Raw genomic sequence first — 12,005 nt, 5'->3', positions numbered from 1 at the left:
AAAACTGCAAACAGTGAAGGGGAGAGTGGGCATCCCTGCCTGGTGCCCCTCAGGAGACAGAAGCTGGAGGATGTCTGGTCATTTGTTCTAACACAAGCTGTTGGGGAATTATATAATATTTTTAACCAGCTTACGAAAGAGTTTCCAAAACAAAATTTGTGTAAAGTTGCAAATAGAAATTTCCAGTTAACTCTTTCAAATGCCTTTTCTGCATCAAGAGACAATATTATGGTTTCAATGTTTTTGTCATGGCCCCCGTGTCTGCCCGGCCAGCTCCACAAGGCCACATGTGTTTAGTGTACATTCTCCTCTCTCCTCCCCACCAGGGCGGAGCTCACTGCAGGCTCCTGCCCTTGGCACACACCTGCATCTCATCAGACTCTGATTACCTGTTTGGACTCTTAAGGCCGGGACGCAGACAGCCTCACTGCTGGATGATTATGCGAGCCTCGAATCCTTAAGCTTTGTAAACTTGCTGCGATCTCTGTGTAACCTTATTTTCTCCTGTGCACAGTTTTCCCCGGACCCGTGACTAACCTGCTGTTTCAACCACTGTAAAGAAGAAGAGCTAACGTGTGTGTGACTCCAATCCCGGACTTCCCTTTCGGACCTAGGACCCCCTTTCCCCTCACTGTATATATCTGCACCTGGTGATTGTGTAAATAAACGTTGTTTTCCCCTGAACTCTGCTCTGCGCCTGAGTCCTACTACACCACATGACAGAATCATCCAGCCAAGATGGACTCAGCAGACCCAGCGACATCCACTCCTACTCTCGCCACCCTGACTGCAATCTTGGAGCAGCATGAGCAAATGTTTGCCCATATCAGAGGTGAGCTTACAAGTCTTAGACAAGCTGTGGCCCAGTTAACTCCTCTGCCTACATCTCCATCTGCCGCCGCTGCCCGACCAGCTGAATCAGCTCCTCCTGTAAGTGCGTCTACCTCCGCACCCACACCTGTTCATTTTGACAGATTCCTTCCCACTCCCAGACCCTTTACTGGTGAAATTGGTAAATGTGCTGGATTTCTCACTCAATGCTTCCTTCAGTTTCAACAACAACCTCAAGTGTTTTCTACTGATGGGTCTAAGATCGCGTATATTTTCCAGCTGCTCCAGGACCGTGCCTTGATGTGGGCACAGGCGGTGCTTCAGTCTAACCCTGAAATTTATTTTTCTGTCTTCCTTGAAAAGTTCAGGAGTATGTTTGACTGCAACCACACTGAGAAGATTTGGTTTTTCGCGTTCAAAGCGCGCTGTTAGTATTGGGCCATCCCTGGCTCCATAACCCACATATTGACTGGACAAGAGGAAAAGTAATGGGATGGAGGTTGACTGTCACATGCATTGCCTTCGGGCCGCCGCCCCTCCCGTCTCGTCTCAACCCACTGCTGCGTCGCTCGACTCCCCGGACCTCTTGGGGGTCCCGCGGATTTATCGTGATTTGCGAGAGGTTTTTTGTAAGGATCGGGCACGCTCGCTTCCCCCCCACCGCCCGTATGATTGTGCAATAGATCTCCTCCCTGGGGCCCCGTTACCTTCCAGCCGGCTGTACAGCATCTCTCAGCCTGAAAGGGATGCTACATTACGGAGTCGCTCGCGGCGGGGTTGATTCGCCCCTCATCCTCGCCTGTTCCTGCTGGGTTTTTTTTCGTGGATAAGAAGGATAAGTCTCTGCGTCCGTGCATAGATTATTGGGGCTTGAATCAGATCACGGTTAAAAACAAGTATCCGCTGCCCCTGCTTTCATCTGCTTTTGAGCTGCTTCAAGGCATGACTGTTTTCAGCAAGTTGGATTTGCGCAATGCCTACCACCTGGTGCGAATTAGGGAGGGGGATGAATGGAAGACTGCCTTTAACACCCCTTTGGGCCACTTTGAATATCTGGTGATGCCCTTTGGCCTGACTAACGCTCCTGCGGTTTTCCAGGCCATGGTTGATGATGTGCTCCGTGACTAGGGATGGGTATTGATAAGATTTTCACGATTCCGATTCCATTTTCGATTCTGTTTAACGATTCGATTCTTTATCGATTCTTTATCGATTCTTTTTTAAAAAGGAGAACACTAAGGTCGATTAGCTTAGAACTGTGTTTTATATCTTCTCTTTGAACAAGACAGAAATTTAGGAGTAACATGGCCTTACAAACCCAACAGTGAGATCTTAAGAAATCCAACCTACGGCTCTTCAATGGGGTGTCACAGGGACCCCGGGGGAAAAAAATTGTAAATGTAAAATAATAAAATAAATATTCTTCTGTAGCAATAACAAAGTATAACATAAATTATTCAGTAGCAATTACACAAGAATATCCAGTAATGTCCCTGCCTACAATTAAACACATTCACTTACCGAAAATCGGGGGCATCTGCTGTGGCAAATGGGTGCAAGCCTTTGACCAAAAACGTAGTCACTGCTCAGTAACATTAGTCTATCCTGGCTTGAAAGGAGACGCTACCGGTAGACTGCAGCGAGAACTGCCAGCGAGCGCCAGCCAGACTCTGTCTGTCTCATCATGGTCACTAAATGCACAGTAATGGCAGGTTTTGTAATAAGGCAGATCGCGCTAACATAATATGCACTGTTAGTTGATTATTTACCTGCCGCATTAATGGGAGAGGATGTGCAAACGTTACCGCTGCTGCTGGGCTGAGATTCACGAGTCTGGAGCGGAATTAAAAACACGACATTCATTTAAGGTCATCGTGTGTTTTGTGAGCAAATGCTTTTGCATATTCGTAGTGTTTCCTCCCTTAAATGAAATATCTACTTTGCAAGTATTGCAAGTTGCCCTGTTGTCTTCCGTTCTTGTAAAGTATAACCAAACTTTTTAGCGTTTGAGCCGCCATGTTTCCTGCCAGGTAAATGACGCTCCGCAACGTGGTGACGTCATTCGGGGCGACTGGAATCGATAAGGGAATCGTTTGCAAAAACGGCAAACAATTCCAAGGAATTGAAACAGTGGGAACCGGTTCTCAACAAGAACCGGTTTTCGATACCCATCCCTAGTTACAAGTACCTGGGGATCCCGCAGGCAAATGGGAACCATGAAGAGGCCGCTAGAAAAGCTGCAACCACCAAGTACCTGCAGAGGGTCAGGCAAGTCCTGAGGAGTCAGCTGAATGGTAAGAACAAGATCCGGGCCATCAACACGTACGCCAACAAGACGTAAGTAATATGTAATAAATAGTGTTATGTATATACAGTTGAGTTATTGCACATAGAATTGGTATTGCACAGTGGTGGTCCATAGAGGAAGTGGGGGGCTGTGTTATCGGTGCATGTGTGAGTTCAGGGTGGTTATCGCTTTGGGGAAGAAACTGTTTTTGAGTCTGTGGGTTTTTGTGTTGATGCACCTGTAGCGCTTCCCTGAGGGAAGCAGGCTGAACATGTTGAAGCCAGGGTGGGAGCTGTCCTTGATAATGTTTGCTGCTCTGCTGAGGCAGCGGGAGGAATAAATGTCCATCAGGGAGGGGAGAGGGCAGCCAATGATCTTTTGTGCTGTCTTGACCACACTCTGAAGCCTCACTCTATCTGCTTTGGTGCAGCTGCCGTACCATACCGTGATGCAGTATGTCAGCAGGCTCTCAATGGACGAGCAGTAGAAGGTCAGCAGCAGGTTGGAGTTCAGCTTGTACTTCCTGAGGACTCTCAGGAAGTGCAGCCGCTGTTGGGCCTTCTTGATGACCGCTGAGATGTTGTCTGTCCAGGAGATGTCAGCAGAGATGAGGACACCAAGGAACCGGAAAGTGTGGACCCTCTCCACACACTCCCCGTTGATGTAGAGGGGGCCAAGTCAGTGCTGTGTCTCCTGAAGTCAACAATGAGCTCTTTGGTTTTCTTAGTGTTCAGTGCCAGGTTGTTTTCTGAACACCATGCTGCCAGCTTCAGGACTTCCTCTCTGTACTCTGCCTCGTCTCCCTTCGAGATGAGTCCGACTACCATGGTGTCATCAGCAAACTTGATGATGAGATTGTTGTTGTGGGTTGAGCTGCAGTCGTGGGTGTAGAGAGAATACAGGAGGGGGCTCAGCACACAGCCCTGTGGGGAGTCGGTGCTCAGTGTGCGAGTGGAGGAGAGATGAGGGCCGAGTCTTACAGTCTGGGGCCGGTTTGTGAGGAAATCCTTAATCCAGGCACATGTGAGAGGAGGGAGGCCAAGAGTGACCAGTTTGGTGATGAGGATGTCCAGGATGATTGTATTAAAGGCTGAGCTGTAGTCCACAAAGAGCATTCGGACGTAGCTTTGCCGCTGCTCTAGGTGACTCAGTACAGCGTGGAGGGCTGTGGCGATGGCGTCTTCTGTGGATCTGTTTGCACGGTATGCAAACTGGTGGGGGTCGAATTCTGGGGGGAGGTAATCCTTGATGTGCTGAAGGACTAGTCTCTCAAAGCATTTCATGGTTACCGGTGTGAGGGCCACAGGGCGGTAATCATTCAGGCTGGAGATGGGAGACTTCTTCGGCACTGGGATGATTGTGGCTGATTTTAGAAAGGATGGGATGGCTGCCTGATCCAGTGAGAGGTTGAAGAGTCTGGTGAAGCCTTCATGGGGTTCAGGAAGGAGGAGAAGTGTGAGTTCCATGTGACCTCGGTGGCGTTCTTGGCTTACATTATCGAGAAAGGGAACCTATGGACCGACCCGGAGAAGGTGAGAGCGGTGGTGGAATGGCCGGTTCCCCCCAACCGCTGGCAGCTGCAGCCCTTCCTGGGCTTCTCAAATTTCAACAGGAGATTCATCCGGGACTCGTCCTTCCGCTCACTAAACTAACCTCTCCCAAAGTACCGTTTCATTGGGGTGTTGCCGCCCAGCATGCTTTCACTCTGCTTAAAAACAGGTTCTCTACGGCTCACTTCGTCGCCCTTCCGAAGCTGCCTTCTGCCTTGGAGACAGCTCGACTCCTCACCACTCACGTCTTCCAGCTCCACGGGATCCCTGACGATGTGGTTTCGGATAGGGGTCCACAGTTCACCTCCCGGGTTTGGAGGGAATTCTGCTCCGCCCTGGGCGCCAAAGTCAGTCTCTCTTCCGGGTTTCATCCTTAGAGCAATGGTCAGACCGAGCGAGCAAACCAGGAGCTTGAGGCTGCCCTCCGTTATGTCGTCTCCCACAACCAGTCCCTCTGGAGCGAACAACTACCCTGGATAGAGTACGCGCACAACAGCCACACCTCCACCTGCTCCGCACCGCAGCTCAGAATAAGATACGTGCGGATCGCCGTAGAACACCTGCCCCGGAGTATGCGGTGGCCAACAGGTATGGCTGTCCACTCGCTTTGTGCCTTTGCGGACTGAATCCAAGAAGTTGTCGCTTCAGTTTGTCGGTCCCTTTGCTATAGCAGCGATCATTAACTCTGTGTCTGTACGCCTCAAACTCCCTAGCAACATGCTCATCCACAGTGTGTTTCATGTGTCGCAGATCAAGCCGGTGCTCTCCAGCCCGTTGTGCCCTCCTTGCAGGCCCCTGCCCCCCCCCCCCCCCCATACACCAGCTGGCCCCCCCTCGTGGATGGCCAGCTGGTGTATGACACCTCCCGCATTATGGACTCCCGACGCCGTGGTAGGGGATTCCAGTACCTGGTGGATTGGGAGGGCTACGGGCTAGAGGAACGCTCCTGGGTGCCTCGGGCAGCTATCCTGGACAAGGGCATGCTCCAGGATTTCCATCGCAGGCATCCAGGTAAGCCTGGTGGGTCGCAGGGAGGCTCCCGTTGAGCGGGGGAGGGACTGTCATGGTCCCCGTGTCTGCCCGGCCAGCTCCACAAGGCCACATGTGTTTGGTGTACATTCTCCTCTCTCCTCCCCGCCAGGGCGGAGCTCACTGCAGGCTCCTGCCCTTGGCACACACCTGCATCTCGTCAGGCTCTGATTACCTGTTTGGACTCTTAAGGCCGGGACGCAGACAGCCTCACTGCTGGATGATTATGCTAGACACGTCAGTGAACGTCTGCCTCAAATCCTTAAGCTTTTTAAACTTGCTGCAATCTCTGTGTAACCTTATTTTCTCCTGTGCACAGTTGTCCCCGGACCCGTGACTAACCTGCTGTTTCAACCACTGTAAAGAAGAAGAGCTAACGTGTGTGTGACTCCAATCCCGGACTTCCCTTTCGGACCTAGGACCCTCGTTCCCCTCACTGTATATATCTGCACCTGGTGATTGTGTAAATAAACGTTGTTTTCCCCTGAACTCTGCTCTGCGCCTGAGTCCTACTACACCGCATGACAGTTTTTACTGTATGAGTAGTCTATCAAATTAAGTAATCTACGTATATCTGTTGATGAGTGCCTACCTTTTATGAAACCAGTTTGGTCAGGATGAATTAAGAGGGGGGTTATTTTCTCTAATCTCTTTGAGAGAACTTATTTTAAGGTCTACATTTATAAGGGATATTGGACGATAGCTTGAGAGATATACAGGGTCTTTGCCTGGTTTCAGTAAGAGACTAATACTTGCAGAGTTCACATTTGGTGGTAGTCTGCCCTTTTCTTTGATTTCCAACAACGTTTTGTAAAAAAGTGGTGCTAGAATCGTCCAGAATTCTTTGTAAAATTCTGCTGGAAAGCCTTCTGGACCTGGGCACGCTTATCAGGTCTCCCTGGAGTTCATCCTTGCGTCAGTGGCGAATCCAGTGCCATTGCTTGAGTGTCTAATAATTTTGGAAGAGTTATGTTGTCGAGAAATTGATCAATTTAGTTTTTAGATGGGTTTATTTGTGGTGTATATAAAGTTTCATAGAAATCCCCAAAAATTGTGTTTATTTTTTTAAGGTCATGTATTGTATTCCCAGATAAATCTTTAACAGCACATATAGTTGTTTGTTCTTTATTGATTTTTAAATGGTTAGCTAGAAATTGTCTGGATTTGTTAGTGTGTTCAAAATTTTGTCTTTGGACTAAGAATTGAGTCTTTTTCTTAATAATTTCATTTAATTCTAGTTTTGTTTTGCGTATTTTGTTCAATGTTTCCTGATCTTGGTGTGACACATAGGCTTTTTCTAAGGATTTGATGTTTTTTTCTAATTCCTGAACATTTTTGTTTTCTTTTTTCTTTTTATGTGATGAGAAAGAAATTATTTTACCTCTCATCACAGCTTTCCCTGCTTCCCAGAGAACAGAAGCTGATGTTCCGGGAGTGTCATTATAGTCCAAATATGAAGTCTACTCTTTTTTAAAATATTTAATAAAGTCTTCATCTTTAAGCAGTGATGTATTAAATCTCCAGTTTTTACTTGGTGTAGTATTATTCATCTGTATTAGTGTTAAAGATACAGGAGCATGATCGCTGACAGCTATAGGGTGAATCTCAGTGTCTGAAATGTCACTCAGCAGTGAGCTGCTGACCAGAAAATAATCCAGACGAGAGTAAGAGTGATGGACATGTGAGAAGAAAGAATATTCCTTACTGTTGGGGTGAAGGGAGCGCCATGCATCGCAAAGACCAAAGTCGCTCATATACTGTTTGATTATATTTGTGGCCTGCCAATTACGCTGAGTTCCTGCTGTATTGAGCCTATCCATTTCTTCATTTAGCCCCAGGTTGAAGTCGCCCCCAAGAATAAGTGTGCCATCTAGGTGTTCAGAGAGTGTACTAAAGAATCTGTGGAAGAATGAGGGGCCATCAACATTTGGACAATATATACTTACAATACATAGCTTTTGATTGAGTATAGATAGTTTAACGATTAGGAATCGGCCCTCTGGATCTATAACTGTATTGAGTACTGTGAATTTAATATTTTTATGTATTAAAATTGCTACTCCCCTTTGTCTAGAATTATAACAGGCTGAGAACACATTAGGAAACTCAGGTGTTTTAAGTTCATTCAAGCCTGTGACAGGCCTGTGAGTCTCTTGTAATAAAACAACGTCTGCCTGTAGGTATTTAAGTTGGTTAAACCCTTTTAACCTTTTTTCTCTGGAGCCAGCTGCATGCACACTCCATGTGACAAACCTTAGTGCGCCCATAGTTGTGTGTGTATGGCGAATACCTTGACGAGGTATGGGAATCGAACTACTGGTTCCCAGTTCAAATCCTTAGAATTATTAGTCTGCTTGCCTATTGATCCTGCTTATTGGTTCCACTTGCGCTGAAGTGAACTGATTTCAGTTCATCTATCCAAGGAGGAAAATAGTGGCACAGTCTAGGGCGTGGGTATAAATATAAATATATTATTTTTATTGTTATTCCACAAAAGAATGAGGGCGAGATGATAAAGTTCAAACTGCATCCAGTACAGAAACAACTGTATTATGCTGTTAACACAACAGCGACTCTTGCAATCACCTGCTAATGCTAAGTTAGCCAAGAACCCAGAGTGATGTTAGCTGAGTGAATGCCAGATACCTGCCCAACACTCAGACCCTGAACTTCAACGGGTAACAAACTGATAAGCAGCAACCCGACGGTCTTTGATGTCATTGCCAAATCCCAGCCATGCCACATCTCCATCATCCCCATACATAGTGCTGTGTGGCAGGCAGGGGTAGGACCCAATCAGATTTAATGAGATAGGGAGGAAGCAAAACCGAATACAATGAACACGAGACAAGGGACTGTCAAAATAAAACAGGAAACATGAGACACAAAACAGAGAATTGACACTGGGACCGGGAAGAGACAGACGTGAAAACAAAAGTGACAGGTGAGACAGAAAGGAAACACAGAACGAACACAAAGACGACAGTGATTAGACGTGAAACGTAGAACACGGGAGAGGCACAGCAACAAGAAGCCAAAGACTAATAAAATAACTAAGAATAAGAAATGCAAATGATTTGGCTAGGAAACTGAACCATGAATAACTCAAAGAATCTAACAAAGAAACACAAAACATTGGGTGAAAAACCCAGGAACATGACACCCCCCTGATACCAGCCTACAGTTGAACCACCTGAGGTATCCTGTCACCTCTGCTGCCGTCAGCCTCCTGATAGTTCTGGTTCTGTTGTGGGCCTCCTGGCTGGTCCCCAACATCTCTTCCTCCCTGTCACCAGCCTCTGCCTCTGAACCTAGCCCAGTGGCTGGGCCGACCTCCTAAACCGCTTCACCCTCCCTGTCTTGCCTCTTTGCCAGGCCAACCCCCAGACTTTTTTCTGTTTTGTTTGGACTAGGAAGTGCTCTGATTTTTCTTCTGTTATTTTTTTGTTTTATTTTGATAGTCTCTTGTCTCTGGTACTTTGTATTTAGTTCTACTTTCTTCCTCTTGTTATCTCTAATTTGTTCCCACTTTGTCTCCCACCTTTTTCCTCTCCCCTTATTGTCTCCTTCTAATCTGTATCTCAAACATAGGTGCCCTAAGAATTACTTCTTATGCAATACTTATTTGTTTTGTGTCAACACTCTTTAATTAACCCTCTGGGGCGTGTCAAAATCACATGACCAATTTAAGACGACACAGCTACAAGATGCAGCGACCCAGAGTCTCCATTTCAACTTGGGTTAAAGTGCGGACTTCAAACTATATACCAGTTTTTGAATTGTGTCGATGGGCCACATAAAACCACAGTTATGATAAAAAATACACGCAACGCTTTTTTCTGAACAAAACAGTGGTGTAAAAACGGCGTTTTCTACGGACAGCGCTAGCAAACACTCTCCGCTTGCGAGTGAAAAAAGAGAAAGAAAAAACACCCCTTCCCTTCCCTATTGGTGTTAGAGTTTACCATGTCAGCCAATTAAAAAATGATATGGCAACATGTGTCACTTGGTTGTTTAGGGAGAAGGAGAAGTTTTAGGAGCAACACCGACGAGAGAAAGCAGGCAAGCGAGAGAAAGAGAGAGAGCGAGTTTTCACATGTGAGACATTAGTGACATTTAGTGTGTTTGGAGGTTATAGTTAGTGTGTTGAGTAGTTATTGTTTTGTATTGTGTGTCAGTCATACTGCTGAATGTCACACTTGCTCCAAAAAAGCCACTGAAGGCAGATTCCAGTGTAAACGCTGGACTGATGCACCTCCTGCTGTCAGACCTGCAGGGTTTAAGCCTGTGCTGTTCTCCTCTGTCTTATACTGAACACAAACTAGTTTTTGGACTGGCACAAATAATTTGTGTGCCTTCTTATTTGATGCAGCACACCTGATTGTTCTGTAAATAGATTTAAATGGTTATATAAAAAAAGTCTGAGGCCTTGGCTGCATTTTTAGGTAAATAGTACCATATAACTTTGTTGTTTGCAAAACTTGTGCATAATTTTTAGAAATGTATAATTTTTATTTGCATTTCAAGTTATGAAAATGATTCGTTAAACATGTTTGTGGGTTTTACAGTCAAAAATATAACTTTTTTCTACTCGGATTTTAATTTTTTTGTCTAAATTTAGATCAGCTGTGCTAATATAGTAAAAATGAAACAATAACTCCAATTTCAGATATTTGAGGTTGTGCTGAAAATAGTGATACCAAACAAGGCGAGATGAACAATTTTTAAAGGTGAAATGTAGAGGTCAAATCAAAAGTAGTCAATTATACCCTGGAGCCCAGAGGGTTAATCATAAAGGCAAAACATTCTAATTGAGAATGTGTTGCTTACAGTTTGCTGCCACTCATTTAGTCAAAGAGCGAATGGGCAGTGTTGCAAAGTTCAACTTTATCAGACTCTTGCAAAGTTGATGTTAGTTTTGCAGCTCAGCTGTGGAGGTTCTCCTTCCACAGCAAATCTGTCAAACTTTCTAAAAATGTGAATTTATATTTGACATAATTGCTACAGTGCTGTAGTTCCTCTGGTGAGGACTGCCGCTTCCCTCTCTTCTCACCTTCATTGAACTTCCTGCTGCCTCTGCATCACCCAGGATTTTATTCCTGTTTGAGGCTTTTCTGAAGGTAATTAAGGCAACCACACATATTACTAAATAGCAGAACATAGCTGAATTTTAAGATGCATAAAGTTATAGCTATAATGAACTATACAAGTAAATTGAAGTTAACAGACTTACGCCCACGCTGTTTCTTCTTTTCCCTGCTGAGAGGTGGGAGGAGCATTTATAAGTTTGATGCATGTCTAGTAAATCTGATTTACTAAAAAACAGTACTACCTTTTAAGATCTTATCATTGTCTTAGGGTTTGCAATCAAGCATTATTTTTGAAACTCCTTAGTGTTATATCAGAAGATGCTTAAATGTCTGAGGTGTTAATGTTGTTCCTTCAGGCGACTGTTATCTTTCAGTTTAATATTGAATTTCAGTCATCTGCAGAAAAGCCTGGCTAAGCTGTGAATTTAGATGTTTAGTCTTCAGCTCTTTTGTGAAAGCACCAAGCTCCTACATGCTCACAAAAATGATTCAGATACTGATTAAAAGTAATAAAGTGTGTGTGCGGAGATTTAAAGTAGATGTAGTTTACATCTGTATCTTGAACCTGTATTTCTCTCTGTACGTAGTTTATATAATTTTGACTGATATAAGAATGAAATTGCTCTTATTGTATTTTAACTCTTTATTGTCATTGCACAATAAATAAATAAACAGCATATATACAGAATTGGTTTAAAATGGAGCACTGTAACAAAAAATAATTTCCCCCAGGGATCAATAAAGTATTCTGATTCTGATTCTGATTCTGAATAAATTGTATGTGCAGACGCGCAGTAGTAGTACCACATATACATGCAGTAAATAGAGCACCGAAATAGCTGCTTGTCTGGTTGGCTTCTCTCAGTTTATAGTAAATATAATATTGTAATGATCTGGTTGAACTGGTATGTAGACTTTGACGATACTTGGGTGGAAGTGGACTGTGGGCTAAGGAACTGTTGCATTTCTTGAATGAGGTTCAAATCATCCTTTGACATCAATTTCTATCATATTTGATTTTTCATTGGTGTAGGTGGTTTTCCAATCTTTGAACCAAGCCTCACTAAAGTTATTCTCCTGTGAGGTTGAAACAATAAAACATTTGTCTAATTTTAGCTCTGCATGTATTTCTCAAACATTTGTGCCTTTCAAAAATTAGATTGTGTGACTTTGGTTTTAGTTTTTAGTTTACTTTGTTTTAATTCTTTATCATTAATA

At 44.6% G+C, this 12,005-nt stretch overlaps 1 long non-coding RNA gene across 1 annotated transcript; it reads left to right on the top strand.

Moving 5' to 3' along the window:
- The first annotated feature begins 482 nt into the window (after window positions 1-482).
- LOC146683796 (uncharacterized) lies at window positions 483-6,186 on the top strand. Its single transcript, XR_014917643.1, has 2 exons — window positions 483-5,934; window positions 6,017-6,186. It is a non-coding gene; the product is annotated as an uncharacterized LOC146683796 (long non-coding RNA).
- The last annotated feature ends 5,819 nt before the right edge of the window (window positions 6,187-12,005 follow it).

Source organism: Copadichromis virginalis, linkage group LG22 (assembly GCF_057382275.1).
Source record: "Copadichromis virginalis isolate Kocher_CV1m ecotype Utaka linkage group LG22, C_Virginalis_male_GT1.1, whole genome shotgun sequence".
In the NCBI taxonomy this organism is placed as follows: Eukaryota; Metazoa; Chordata; class Actinopteri; order Cichliformes; family Cichlidae; genus Copadichromis; species Copadichromis virginalis.
The sequence above is the reverse complement of the archived record's forward strand: the minus strand, read 5'-3'. Positions and strand labels throughout refer to the sequence as shown.